The sequence below is a fragment of the Mustela putorius genome, unplaced genomic scaffold (assembly GCF_011764305.1).
Source record: "Mustela putorius furo isolate JIRA1106 unplaced genomic scaffold, ASM1176430v1.1 tig00003899_pilon_pilon_pilon, whole genome shotgun sequence".
NCBI lineage: Eukaryota > Metazoa > Chordata > Mammalia > Carnivora > Mustelidae > Mustela > Mustela putorius.
In genome coordinates this window covers 7,078,461-7,092,271 of record NW_025422048.1, presented here as the reverse complement: position 1 = coordinate 7,092,271, position 13,811 = coordinate 7,078,461, and the positions used below count along the sequence as shown (strand labels likewise).

The following is a 13,811-nucleotide window of genomic DNA, read 5'->3' as shown; positions in this document are numbered from 1 at the left end:
ACATGATTATTGTGCCTAGTGCAAGGTAAGCACTCAATAGAAGAGCTGATCTTGTTATGATTACTTTTCCCTGTTAGATGTGGGTATGTGTGTCTTACAAATCAGAGGGCAGGGGTATTAGCCAAGTTATCAACAGAACAAGGAATATTTACTATGGCTTGGGATCCATAGAGAGACACTTAAGTTAGAAACATGGAAAAGATATCAAATGGATCGTTCGATGAATTCAGGTGCTTGAGGTCTCTGAAGTCAATATAAATTTGTGGTGGAAAGCTTCCTCTAGGCTCTACAGATACAATAATAAAAACAGGTCTTGTTCTAGTTCATGACCAAAACCTAAGCACACATACCAGCCAGGCATTTTCTTATAGTGTCACATCACCTCTTAGAAGCGGTATGATAAGGTTGACAGTTCAGTTGATTGGTGACTCAGGGGACGGGCATTTTATTTTTTTTGCTGAGGTTTTTTCATGTGAGTCATTTAACAGGAATATGTTGATCTGACAATGTGGCGATGACCACATTAGACAGCAGGGCTACCGTAGATGTATTATGTGTGTGGTGGTACGAAAGGTAGACCATTAGTAGTAGTGGTAGTTGAAGCTCTGTGATAAGAGAGTATAATTGTTAGGGAAGACAATGAATCAATGACTTGTCCTGTCCTGGGAAAGGCACCAACATTTAGAATATAAAAGGAGGAATGGAAGTGACCAGAATGGCTTGAGAAGAAGAATGGAAAATTCAGTGCCTGGGAACCCAGCAAGAAGGTAATCCACAGTTTCAAATCATACAGAGAAATCAAGATAATTAACTTCAACTCCCCACAGAGCAGCATAAAAATGCAGAACTATGGGAATACTGCATAACTGTATTAGGATCCCTGCTCCTTCCTCAACACAGATCAAAACTATGCATTGATTACAGCTCCAGAAATTTTCAATGTATTTACTTAATTAAAACAAAGTATGGGCGGGGTGGGGACACACCTGAGAGGCTCAGTTGGTTAAGTGTCTGCCTTCGGATCTGGTAATGATCTCAAGGTCCTGGAATGGAACCCTGCCTAGGGCTCCCTGCTCAGCGTGGGGTTTGCTTCTCCCTTTGTCTCTCCCCCCTGTTGGTGCTCATACTCTCTCAAATAAATAAATAAATAAATAAAATCTTTAAAAAAAATGTGTGGGGATGCCTGAGTGGCTCCGTCTGTTGAGTGACTGACTGTTGATTGTGAGATGAGTCCTACATGGGGTGAGGGCTGCACTCCGTGGGGTCTCTTCCTCTTTCCCTCCCCTTAGTTTCGCTCTTTCTCCCAAATAAATAAATCAAATCTTTTTTTTTTAAAATGGTATTGAATATCTGAATTCCACACGAAATTTTCAGTAACTTAATCCCTGACAAATGATTATTCTTAGGTGGATTAGATCTTTACGTAGTAAAAATCTGGAATGTTTTGTGACATTATCACTACGGTCTGAAAGATATAGACTCATGGGATATTTAACTGTTCATTTTCCTCTGGTTGATTAGGAAGCATTTCTCAGAGTAGAGGATTTTTTTTTTATCAGGATAGATGATTTTGATGCCAAACTGAAATTTTTATTTGATGTCTAGAATGTGTGTGCAAATTTTATTTTATATAATGATAATCAGTTTCAGTGAATGATGAATCTGCTCTGTTTATCTTTTAGGTTTCATCAAACTTTCACTTCCTTCTTTTGATTAAGAAATTGTTAATAAATTTCAGCATTATTATCTCTACAGTTTTTACTGTCACTAACATACATTATTTTTGTGGAGTTTGCTGGTGTTCTATAGTTGTAATGAAGTAAGTTTTTAGACATCCTGAGACCTGAGTAAAAAAAAAAGTATTATTAACTATCTAATTCACAGAAAATAATTTTGAGATATTACCAGAATATATTTGTATTATACTATGTGGGTTGGTAGTCACATACTTGATATTTTCATTTTAACTTCTTGCCCCTTAAATTGAGATCCTGATAACATTGGTTGAATGCATTGCTTCTCTTATGTTTTGCTAGACTTTAAAGCATTTGAGCAATATGTATCCTCTTTTTAGTCTAAGTCCATGCTTCTGGTGCAAAGTATAACATTAAAATTTTATTTTATTTTTAAAGATTTTATTTACTTAGTTGACAGAGAGAGAAATCACAAGTAGGCAGAGCGGCAGGCAGAGAGAGAGAGAGGAGGAAGCAGGCTCCCTGCTGAGCAGAGAGCCCGATGCGGGGCTCAATCCCAGCACCCTGAGATCATGACCTGTGCCGAAGGCAGAGGCTTAACCCACTGAGCCACCCAGGCGCCCCTAACTTAGAATTTTAAAGTTAAGTACTTCCCAATTTTAACTGGAGTAATCTTTGACAATAACGCGACGATTTTCTCCTATTTTCTCTTCAGGCGAACATGAGTCTTTCCCAGGTATAACTGAGGGTTAGGGTAACATCTCTTTGTTAGTTAACAAGCTATCCCGTCAATGGACTCCCTGTCCTCCTCTCAAGAAATGAGATATCGAAACCTGGCTTAAAATCACCTTTCTCAGATACACGTCCTTGCCTGCCATTTGTCTAATTAGGTGCTTACTTGATACAAAATTGGCTTTCCTCATTCATTAAAGGTGTTGAAACTGAAAAGCACGTTTCTGCCTTTTCACAACATCTCAAATTAACTTCCGCTAAAACATGAAACAGAAGAGAGGTAGTAATGGTCTCACCTACCTATTCCAGTGACACTTCTTGTCAAATGATGAGTGACTTTCAAATTGAAAGGACGTATGTGGCACAGATAGCTCAGGAACAATTGGTGTCACTATCTGGAATCTTCTCATTGCTGCACTGATAAGGTAATTCAGCTTCACTGTTGAGATAATTGGTAACCTATGCTTCCCATGAAGCACTGGGAGAAACTTGATTAGCTGGATATGATAGACTTCTAAAACCTTTTCATCTGTTTCTCACAGCAGAAGCACATATAAACCATACAAACATGTGGAACCCTCAAGCATTGTAAATTGCATCTTGACTGAACTTCTGGTGGTATAGTGTGAAGAGCCTGTGTATTTGGGCTCATACTTCTCAAAGTACTGGTTTTTTTTTTTTTTTTGAAGTCCATTATATTTATTTATTATTTTTTAAAATTTATTTTTTATTTATTTTCAGCATAACAGTATTCATTTTTTTTGTACCACACCCAGTGCTCCATGCAATCTGTGCCCTCTCTAATACCCACCACTTGGTTCCTTCAACCTCCCACCCCCCCACCTCTTAAAACCCCTCAGATTGTTTTTCAGAGTCCATAGTCTCTCATGGTTCACCTCCCCTTCCAATTTCCCTCAACTCCCTTCTCCTCTCCATCTCCCCTTGTCCTCCATGCTATTTGTTATGCTCCACAAATAAGTGAAACCATATCATAACTGACTCTCTCTGCTTGACTTATTTCACTCAGCATAATCTCTTCCAGTCTTGTGCATGTTGCTACAAAAGTTGGGTATTCATTCTTTCTGATGGAGGCATAATACTCCATAGTGTATATGGACCACATCTTCTTTATCCATTCGTTCACTGAAGGGCATCTTGGTTCTTTCCACAGTTTGGCGACCGTGGCCATTGCTGCTATAAACATTGGGGTACAGATGGCCCTTCTTTTCACGACATCTGTATCTTTGGGGTAAATACCCAGGAGTGCAATGGCAGGGTCATAGGGAAGCTCTATTTTTAATTTCTTAAGGAGTCTCCACATTGTTCTCCAAAGAGGCTGCACCAACTTGCATTCCCACCAACAGTGTAAGAGGGTTCCCCTAAAATGCCTACCATTCACAAGATCCTGTAATATGGTTAATTCCTTAATAGGAGATTAATCAAATCAGCACTAAATTAATAAAATATGCTACACAATGTAATCACTTTCCTTAACAGATCCTCATGGGACATGAAACTTTTGATACTGATCTGTAAAACTCAAAAGGTAGACTTATGCAATCAATTATTTAATGATACTGTGGCTTGGGATTTAGAGAGAAACACTTGAGTTAGCAACACAGAAGAAAATCAAATGGACTGTTTGATGAACTCAAGAGCCTTAGGATTCTGAAGGCAACCCAAAAAATGAGAAGGAAAATGTCACCCACCCTATACAGATGAAAGAATGAAAGCAGGTTTTGTTGTAGTTTGTGGCCAAAAGTTCAGCAAACATTTCCAGTCAGGCATTGCTGACAATGTCACACAGTCTCTTGGAAGCCGTGTGATGAGGTTGACCAGAGAAATCCAGAGACCAGCATTCTATACCTTTGCCAGATTTTCTCAAGCAACTCATTTACCCTGTCTTTGTATCAGCTTCTTCTGAAATGGGTCTGAAAAGAAATGCTGTTTGTAAATTATTTTGAACTGTTTTCAATGACTTCATACTCTCCCATGAATAATAGAGTTTATTATTTTGAGCTTATCAGTTGATACTCTTTGAGATAGGATTAAAATATTTTACTGATGAGAAAACCCAAACGCAGAGAATAAAGTGATTTGCTTACTTTAGAGTTTCTTAATCTTGGCACGCCTGACATTTTGAGCTGGATAATTCCTTGTCACGGGGGTTGGGGGGGTGGTGGAGGTGTCCTGCAGATTGTAGAATGCTAAGTGGCATCTCTGGCCTCTGTTAGATTTCAGGAACAAATGCCCAGTTAGAACTATGAAAAATGTCTCCAGGCCTTGCCAGATATTCCCTGGGGGGCAAAATAGGCCCAAATTCAGAACCACTGGCATAAGTAACACAGAAATATAGTGGCAGGAGTAGGAAATGGAATTGAGGCCTCCTGACCCAGACTCCGTTGTTACTCAACTACGCTGCCTAACCCATGAATTGGTACTTTGAGTGAGGACAGATATCAGGTTAATTCCCCTCACCTTGCCAAGAGATGATCTTCTCTGGAGCTGGTACATTGCATTGCTGTGTTTTAAGTCCTGCACTAGCATAATGAAAATGTGTAAATAGAAAAAGGCCAAGTTGACATATGTCGGTGATCTATTGAAAGGAGACCTTGATTATTTACAATTATTAAAGTATAATGTGTGTCTGTCTCATTAATGATGAACGTATTCAGCAGTGGATGTCTGTCAAAATTAGACATTACAGCAAATACTCATTTCAGTATGCAGAAGTCAAATTCAATAACCATTTCATGAACAGCTTCAAGTGTTGAATTTCACCTATATTAGTAGTTGAATAGCTTTATCAAACACACAACTATGTTCTAATGATATAAAAACAAGTTTGACAGAGGACCTGTGTATCTAGGGGATGATACTATGACACCATATAGGCCAATTTTTAAATCTGGCAGTCAGGGAAAACTTCACTGAGAAGTTGGCATTTGAACAAGACTTAAAGGAGGCAAAAGAACGTATGGTTCAGGTATCTGGAGAATGAGCATTCTCAAGCATGGCGAAGGGCAAATGTAGTAGCCACAAAAGAGAAAGGAGTTTCTGAGATGTTTGAACAACATCAGGGACATCAGTGTTTCCAAAGCACAGTAAGTAATTGAGTTGTGGGAGAGATAACAAATATAGGTTATATAAGGCTTTATAATCATGGCAAGGGCTTTGGCTTCTCTGAGTGAGATGAAAGGACACTGGAAGGTTTTATGTGGAGGAATGTTAGGATCTACTTAATATTAGAAAGATTACTCTGGCTGCTAGGTTTAGAAAATACTATAAAGAATAAGAATGAAAAGAGGGACAGTAGTGAGAATGCTACTAGAATAATTCAGATGAAAAATAGCGGCAACGTGGTTTAGTATAGAATTAGTGGGAGAATTGTAGGAAATGATTAAATTGTGGGTATTCTGAAGATATGTGAAATATATTTTTCCTGATAGGCTGGATGAGGGATGTGAGAGAGTTGATGATATCTCCAAATCTGGGGCCTGAGAAATGTGAAAGATGGTGCTGAGATGGGGAAACCTGTGTGAAAAACAGATTTGGGGGAAAGATAAAGACTGTGGTTTGGTACAGGCTATATTTGAGATGCCATTATTTGTCCAACAGCATATATAACTTTTGACTTGAGAGGAGAGGTCTGGGATGGAGATACGTATTTTGGAGTCATCGGTGTATAGTTACATTTAAAGCTGTAAGACTAGACAGGATCACTAAATAAGTAATAGAACATCCAAGAAATGAGCCCTGAGGTACTCCTACCCTTGGAAGTTTGGTAAGACAAGGAGGATTTGGCTAAGGAGACTGAAGAGAGAAGACCATTTCTAGTTCCTTCCAAAAAGTTTGCTGAATGTAGACCTCAGTTTCTTGTCATGTGAGCATCTCCATGGAGCAGCTCACAACTTGGCAGCAGGCTTTACTAAGGCTAGCAAGGGAAAGAATCTGCTAGCAAGATAGAAGTTATAATCTTCTATAACATAACATGGAAGTGACATCATATCACCTTGGTCATACTCTATTGGCTAAAAGCAAGCCACAAATTCCACCCACACTCAAAGGAAGCAGATTATGTAAAGGCATGAATATCAAGAGGTCGGATGAGTAGGGGTCATCTTAGAGTCTGCCATAACCATCATCACCTTTAAAAAACTCAGAAATAATTATTTTGAGATACCCATGAAAATAATGCTAGAATAGCATGGTGTTATGAGCAAAGTAAAGACACTGAAAGGAGAGGCAACCAACCATGTCAGATGCTGCTGATAGGGCAAATAAGATGAGGAGTGTGACAATGATTGGATTTATTTTTATTTATTTTATTTATTTATTCATATTTATTTATTGATTTATTTATTTTTATTGATTTATTTATTTTTTTAATAAACATATATTTTTATCCCCTGGGGTACAGGTCTGTGAATCACCAGGTTTACACACTTCACAGCACTCACCAAAGCACATACCCTCCCCAATGTCCATAATCCCACCCCCCTCTCCCTCCCCCATTCCCCCCAGCAACCCTCAGTTTGTTTTGTGAGATTAAGAGTCTCTGATGGTTTGTCTCCCTCCCTATCCCATCTTGTTTCATTTTTTTCTTTTCCTGCCCCCCATGTTGCCTCTCAAGTTCCTCATATCAGAGAGACAGTGATTGGATTTAAATACATGAAGGTTATCTGTGACATCTACTACTACGGTTTTGGTGGGTTTGAGGTTCCGATTGGAATGAGCCCAAGGAAGTATGGGAGGAGAGGAACAGGAGGTCTCAAATGCAATCAAGTCTTTCAAAGCACTTTGGGGTTAAGAGTACCAGAGAAAAGGGGCAGTAGCTACAACAGGTGTAGGACGGAAGTGTTTTAATAAAGGAGAAATTATAGCATGCTTGTATGCTGATGGGAAAAATCCAACAGAGAAGGAAATTAGAATGATTCTGGAAAGTGAGGGTAATTGAAAGAGTGATGTTATTTTCTTTTCTAAACTTAAAGAAATAACACACTTTACTTTAAAAAATTCCAAGTACGCTTTGAATGAAAAGTGTCTATTTAGTAAGCTCCCACAGAGTTCCAATCATTGTACAGAACATCAAAACACTTGTTTGTATTCTTTTAGAGCAAAATTGCCTATTCTGTTGTGCTCATTTTTGAGCGGCATGGACATTTTAGTTCCATTGTCATAAAATGACCAGTTCTTCGAGTAGCTGAAGAAACAAGTTTTTGGTCCATAGAATTAGATCATGAAGGAAGTTTCTTTGCCGGTTGTTATACTTCATGCCCTCTCCCTCTGAAACCACCACCACCCCTTCCTCCTTGGAAGCCTCCGCTTCTACATCCTCTTTCTCCTCTGTCATCTTCTTCCCTTCCCTCTCCTTGGCCTCCCCTGCTACCACCTGTTGGGGTTCCCTTTTCACCTGGAGGTTGGGATAAAACCCCCTGCAATGGTATCAGTTTATTTGGGTCTGTATAGAACTTCTGCAGTTTTTTTTTTTAAAGGAAGATGCCTTAATATTTTCTGACAATTTCACAGAAAAACAAAAATCTCTAAGTTGTCCGCATATTTCCTCCACCTTACCAAGCTGTTCTTTGTTCTGTAAATCAACTGGAGCATTGAAATAAGACATCTTTTCATTTGTAGTACAACTGCAGACTGTGTCATCTTCGCAGGGATGTAGGAACTCTCCTAATAAAACTACATGTTCCAGAGGTCCTAGGTCTTGGCCTTTGTTAAAACCTCCACGGCCACGAAAGTGTGATGTTATTTTCAAAGTTAGGGTCTTGGGGAAAAGTGGAGGAGATAGCCTTAGAACAGAGTGTGGACAATGTACCAATATGAACAGGAAGAAAGGCCTAACATATGTGTATATTTCTGGGAAGGGACATGATATATATTGTGATAGCTTATAAGGTTCTTTTCTGAACATCTTTTTTTATCTGTTCATCTCTCTCCTCCTTTTTTGTTTTCCCCAAGCAATGTCATCAGCTGAGAGTAAAGTTGGAAAAGAAATTGTCGGATATCTGAAATGGAAGGATAATGCAGAAAATAGGTTTTTATGACAATGAGGGAAGGAGTGAATTATAGAAATATATTACAATTATTTACAAAATTAAGCCTTCAGAGCCTTGCCTAACCTTAAGAGGTTTAGAATGGCCATACTTCTGGGTTTCCAGAAGTAGAGGAAAACCAGTTACATTAATGTCTATCGTATGGATGGACTGTGCAATTTCAGCTAGGTGGAAATGAGTGAAAACTTACTAAAGGTAACAAGGTGGGGAGAGGATAATTGGAATTGGGAACTGGCAGAAAGGAAATGAAAATGTAGAACACAGTAGACAGAATGAGATGTTTGAAGCTGACACTAGGAAGTGGTTCCATCTTTTGTTATGACAGGGTCTAGCATCTACCCATGGGAGTAGGGAGATAAGATAAGGTGAAAAACAAGAACATTTGGGAAGAGGAGGTCAAATGAAATTTCAGGGTCTTCGAAGCATTACACATGCAAATAATGAAATTACCAAGAACTGTGGCTGAGGTAGTATTAGAGAGTGACAATGAGCTAAGAGAGAATATCTCCAGAAAAGGCTGGAGGGCTTGGCCATTTTTAAGGTCCTTACAAAGACAGGGTGTTGACCACTCCCCGTTGTAGCCATTTATAGATCTTCCAAGCAAGGAGGTTTAGAGAGGGAAGAAGGAGAATATAATTAAAACATCATATAGATAGTTTTGAGGGAGGGGGGACTTGGCCATTTTCAAGTTCATTACAAAGACAGACTATTGACTGTTAATCTGATAACATCATCCTCTCAATACCTGAAGCCAATATGGCTAAATTTAATCACTGTAACATTTGTTCAGATAATCGATTAATTGTTTAGTAGTCACCTGTGGCTGACCTGGAAGCAAATCATTAAGCGTGGCATTTCTTCTCAAAGTGGAAATATAAAAATGAAAACTGGAATCATGATTTTAGCTTAATTTGACAATCCAAGAGAAAGTGATTCAATTAAGATCATAGTGTTAATAAGTACAGAGCCAACAATAGAACACAACTGAGTTAAGATGGACAGATTTAGCCACAAAGGAAAATAGAACAAAACAAAAGTGACAACGGCAGCAATAACAACAGACAAAAAAGAAAGCGGGATGGTCTGTTACATTTGGATTTCACACAAACAATACATTTTGTTGGTAGTAGTATGTCTCAAATATTGCCACAAAATATTCTCAAATATTGTCACACAACATACTTAATGTGTCGACAACGCTGTCCTCAGTAAGTCAGTTCACTGATTGTCTCTGTCCCTGTCCCTGTTGCTACAGAGCCTCATTATGTAAGTTACAAGGGTGTGTGTGTGTGTGTGTGTGTATTGAGGGAGGGTCCTGATAAGAAGCCATGGTTTGTATTTTCTTTGTGCTTAAGCATAATACCTTTAGAGTATTTTATGAGAGTTGAAGGCAATTATAGCTAAAAGTCAGATAAGCCAAACAGATGTTACCAATAAAGTATTTGTTTAAAGGCAGCATCATCACCCCAAGAATGCATCTTTCTTATATGGGCTGCTTCTTGATTCTCTTTCTGATGTCTAACAATTCAGGAACTTCTCACCAAAAATAGTTGCAATTTCCTGGGAGAGGAGAAGTTTTGTTGGAAGGTTAGTCGAGTATACTCATCTTTACCATTTTTCTTGCCATGTTTTTTGTACTGATCTAGAATCATGTTATTAACACAAAGAAATACTATATAAACAAAGACAGTAAATGTGCACTAACCAACATATATTTTCTACAAAACCTTTCCCCAAAACTATTGCTTGATCTCTTTCAGTGACAGGACCTTTCTAATTATTTCTAAATGACTTACCACATCATTACAGATTACAGCTCTCTCCTGGACAAAATCAATCTGTTTAAATAGGAAATGATTTGCTCCCAGATTAACACAACATTAACATTTTAAACTATTGACTAAAAATGTCAGCCTTTCACATTTTAAGTAAATAGACTTGCTGATGCCTCGGTGGCTCAGTCAGGTAAGCATGTGACTTTTGATTTCTCCTCAGTCATGATCTCATTGTCATGGTATCGAGCCCTGCATGGGGCTCTGTGCTCAGTGTGGAGGTGGAGTCTGCTTGCTCCCTTCCTCCTGGTCCACCCCTCCCTCCCCATCTGTCCCTCCTACCCTCACTCTCTCTTGCACACATGCTCTTGCCCTCTCTCACAAATGATTAAATAAATAAAATCTTTAAAAAAAATAGACTTGCAGTTACCAAAATGATGAGGTAGCCAAGCAAATTGTGGTTGATTTCCTGTTATTGTCCACAAATGGCAAAATGGCATTTAAAAAATAGATATGAGAAACTTTATGTCCTTGCTGTTAATTTGGCTCTTCTCATATGCTCAACTTAATTTGAATTGGACTTTATTAGTCCAATTGGACTTTATTTTTCTAACATCCTCCTACAAATTCTCAGTCTTTAAAGATATAATGTTTTAGTTTCTTAAGATGCTGTAAAGGTGTGATCATTTACAAATACGAGAAAATAAGTCACATAAGGTAATATTCAAATATAGTTATCCAGTTAAAAACTTCCATAAAAATGAATAGGTACCTAAATTGCCCAGTGGCAATAGTTAGGTTTTTAGAAATTGTTATTAGCTTTCTTAGGTTGATAATAATCTTCCTTTTATTCCTGAGTGCATATCCTGTGCCATTTATTTCTCATAATGAAGCTGTGCAATTATTTTGGATGTCAAAACTGAAGCTCGGGAAGTTAGGTAACCTGGGGGGGGGTGTCTGGGTGGTACAGTCAGTTAAGTGTTTGACTCTTGATTTTGGCTCAAGTCGTGATCTCAGGGTTGTGCGATTGAGCCCGTGTCAGGCTCCACACTCAACACAGAATCTGTTTGAGATTCTTTCTCTCTCTCTCCCTTTGCCCCTCCCTGCACTCCTGTGTGCTTGCTCTCTCTAAATAAACAAGTAAATAAATAAAACTTTGGGGGTGTCTGAGTGGTTCAGTCAGTGAAGCTTGTAACTTTGGCTCAGGTCATGAGTTCAGGGTTGTGGGAAGGAGTTCTTTGTTGGGCTCCCTGCTCAGTGGGGAGTCTGCTTCTCCCTCTCCCTCAACCACTCCCTCAGTTCTTGCTCTCTTTCTCTCTCTCATTCTCTCAAATAAATAAATGAATAAATAAAATCTTAAAAAAAAAAAAAGAAAGTTAAGTAACTGGCCCAGTATTATGTAGCTGGCAGGGCTGTGACACAACTTCCAAAGCCCGTGGTCTGTTTGCTGGGTAGTTACACAAAGCCTTTCAAAACCAACTCAGTTTTGATCAGTGATATGTTGTGCAAGATGTTTTTCGATTCCTCTGAAAAAAATTATTACGGATAGACCATAACTTATTTGTATATTGTTTTACCATTTCCAGCGTACTTTAATTTATACTACCTTAGACTGTCTCAGTTTTGTGTTTAACTCGTATCAACCATCAGAGATAGACAAGGTTGGTATATTTAGCTCAGGTTACCAATGAAATAGCCAAGAGATTAAAGGCTATTGCCAAGGTCATAGATGAAGTAACAGAGCCGGGAATCAGGTCCAGACCTCTTGTCTCTAAGATCTACTGCACCGTGATGATGACGCCCTTTGGATGCCGTCCTCACTCACTCTGCTTGGGCTCTGACAGGCTGCATCCGGCCTTCTTTTCCAAGTGCCTTCATTCCTCCGTTCAGTTTCTCATGCCCCGTGCTGGGCCTCTCATCCGTGGTGAGGCCCACACCACTTTTCTCAGGCTCTGATAGCCTTCTCTGTGCCACAGTAGCTTCTTCCAGACTCCAGGCATGAAAACCCGCCTCGCTGGTCTCATGTCAGTCTTTAGGACCGAGTTGTTTCGGAACAGAAGAGGACACAAGTCTCTAAAAGGATATAGTCCCTGAAAGAAGGGAAGTCCACAAAGACAGCTTCACTTTACTTTTCCCGTGCAGTTTGCTGGGAAAAAGTAGCAGCCCCACTGGACTGAAGCCATAGAAGTCAGGGTCTGAGGCTGTCGGAGCAATTGGATACCAAGGGGCAAATCTCTAGAGAGGAGAGAACCACACAATGGGACTTCCTCATTCTGTGCTTCTCAGAAAAGATACAGCGGACTCCCTCCAGAACTGCACAAAAATAGGACGAGACTCCAAGACTCTTGGAGTCGGCAGAGATTAGCAACTAGAATGCTAAAGAGCCTCACAGAGATTCCGACTGCTTTGTTTTCAGGGCATTTTATGTGTATAATTATTTGTTTAATTTTTAATTTTTCTTCCTACGTGGAAGAAAAAGTGTAGAGCATGTTTCTCTCCCATCAACTTCTGGATTGCTTAGACCATATTAACATAACGTAGATATCATATATTTTGTACTCTATCTCTTCAACAATTATTTTTATGTGGACGTTCAGTTTTATAACCAAGTTAAATTTACTTTACGTTTGAGGCTTAACCCTAAACCTCCTCAACAGCATTGCTAGTTGTAAACTCTGTGCACCTTTCTGTGTCTAGTGGGTTAAGTGTTTGAGGTAGATCTTAAAATCCGAATTCTGCCTCCAGGGTTATTCACAATATCTCTGTGTGTGTGTGTGTGTGTGTGTAGGGACGCCTGGGCGGTTAAGCATCTGATTCTTGGTTTCCTCTCAGATCCTGATCTCAGGGTCGTGAGATCGAGCCCCAGTTGCTGCTTGGCGGCCAGTGTGGAGTCTGCTTAAGACTCCCTTTCCCTCTCTCTTTGTCCCTCCCCCCAAAATCATTCAGTCAATCTCCTTAAAAAAAAAAAATGAAGCCTCGGAAAATAAAAAGAAAAGTGCTAATACCAGGGTTGGCATGGATATGAGAAAAATGGGTCCTTTCATACATTGCCCGGGGAAATGTAAATTTGTACAAGGTTTCTGGAGAAAATTGTGACAAAATGTATCAAAGTTCTTAATGTGTTCCCATCCATTTTTCTGGTGGGGCTATTATAAATATTAAATATTGTTGCTACAGACATACTTTAACATATACCCTTGGTTCAAGTGTTTTTTCTAGGGTAGACATTCTCCAATCGGACCTCCAACACCTTAGGACCTCTTTTATTTTTTTAAGATTTTATTTATTTATTTGTTGGAGAGAGTGAGGGAGAGAGAGCACAAGCCAGTGTAGGCAGAGGGAGAATGAGGAGCAGACTCCCTGCTGAGCAGGGAACCCAATGTGGGGCTCAATCCCAGGACCCTGGAATCATGACCTGAGCCGAAGGCAGACGTTTAAGTGAGTGACCCAGCCAGGCGCCCACCTTATGACCTCTTTAAACTCTTATAAATTATTGAGAAGAACCCCAAATATATATATATGTGTGTATATAAACATGTATTAGATAG

At 39.3% G+C, this 13,811-nt stretch overlaps 1 pseudogene; it reads right to left on the bottom strand.

The window, feature by feature from the left end:
- Positions 1 to 7,690: 7,690 nt before the first annotated feature.
- LOC106003902 lies at positions 7,691 to 12,141 on the bottom strand (annotated as a pseudogene).
- Between the last annotated feature and the right edge of the window lie 1,670 nt (positions 12,142 to 13,811).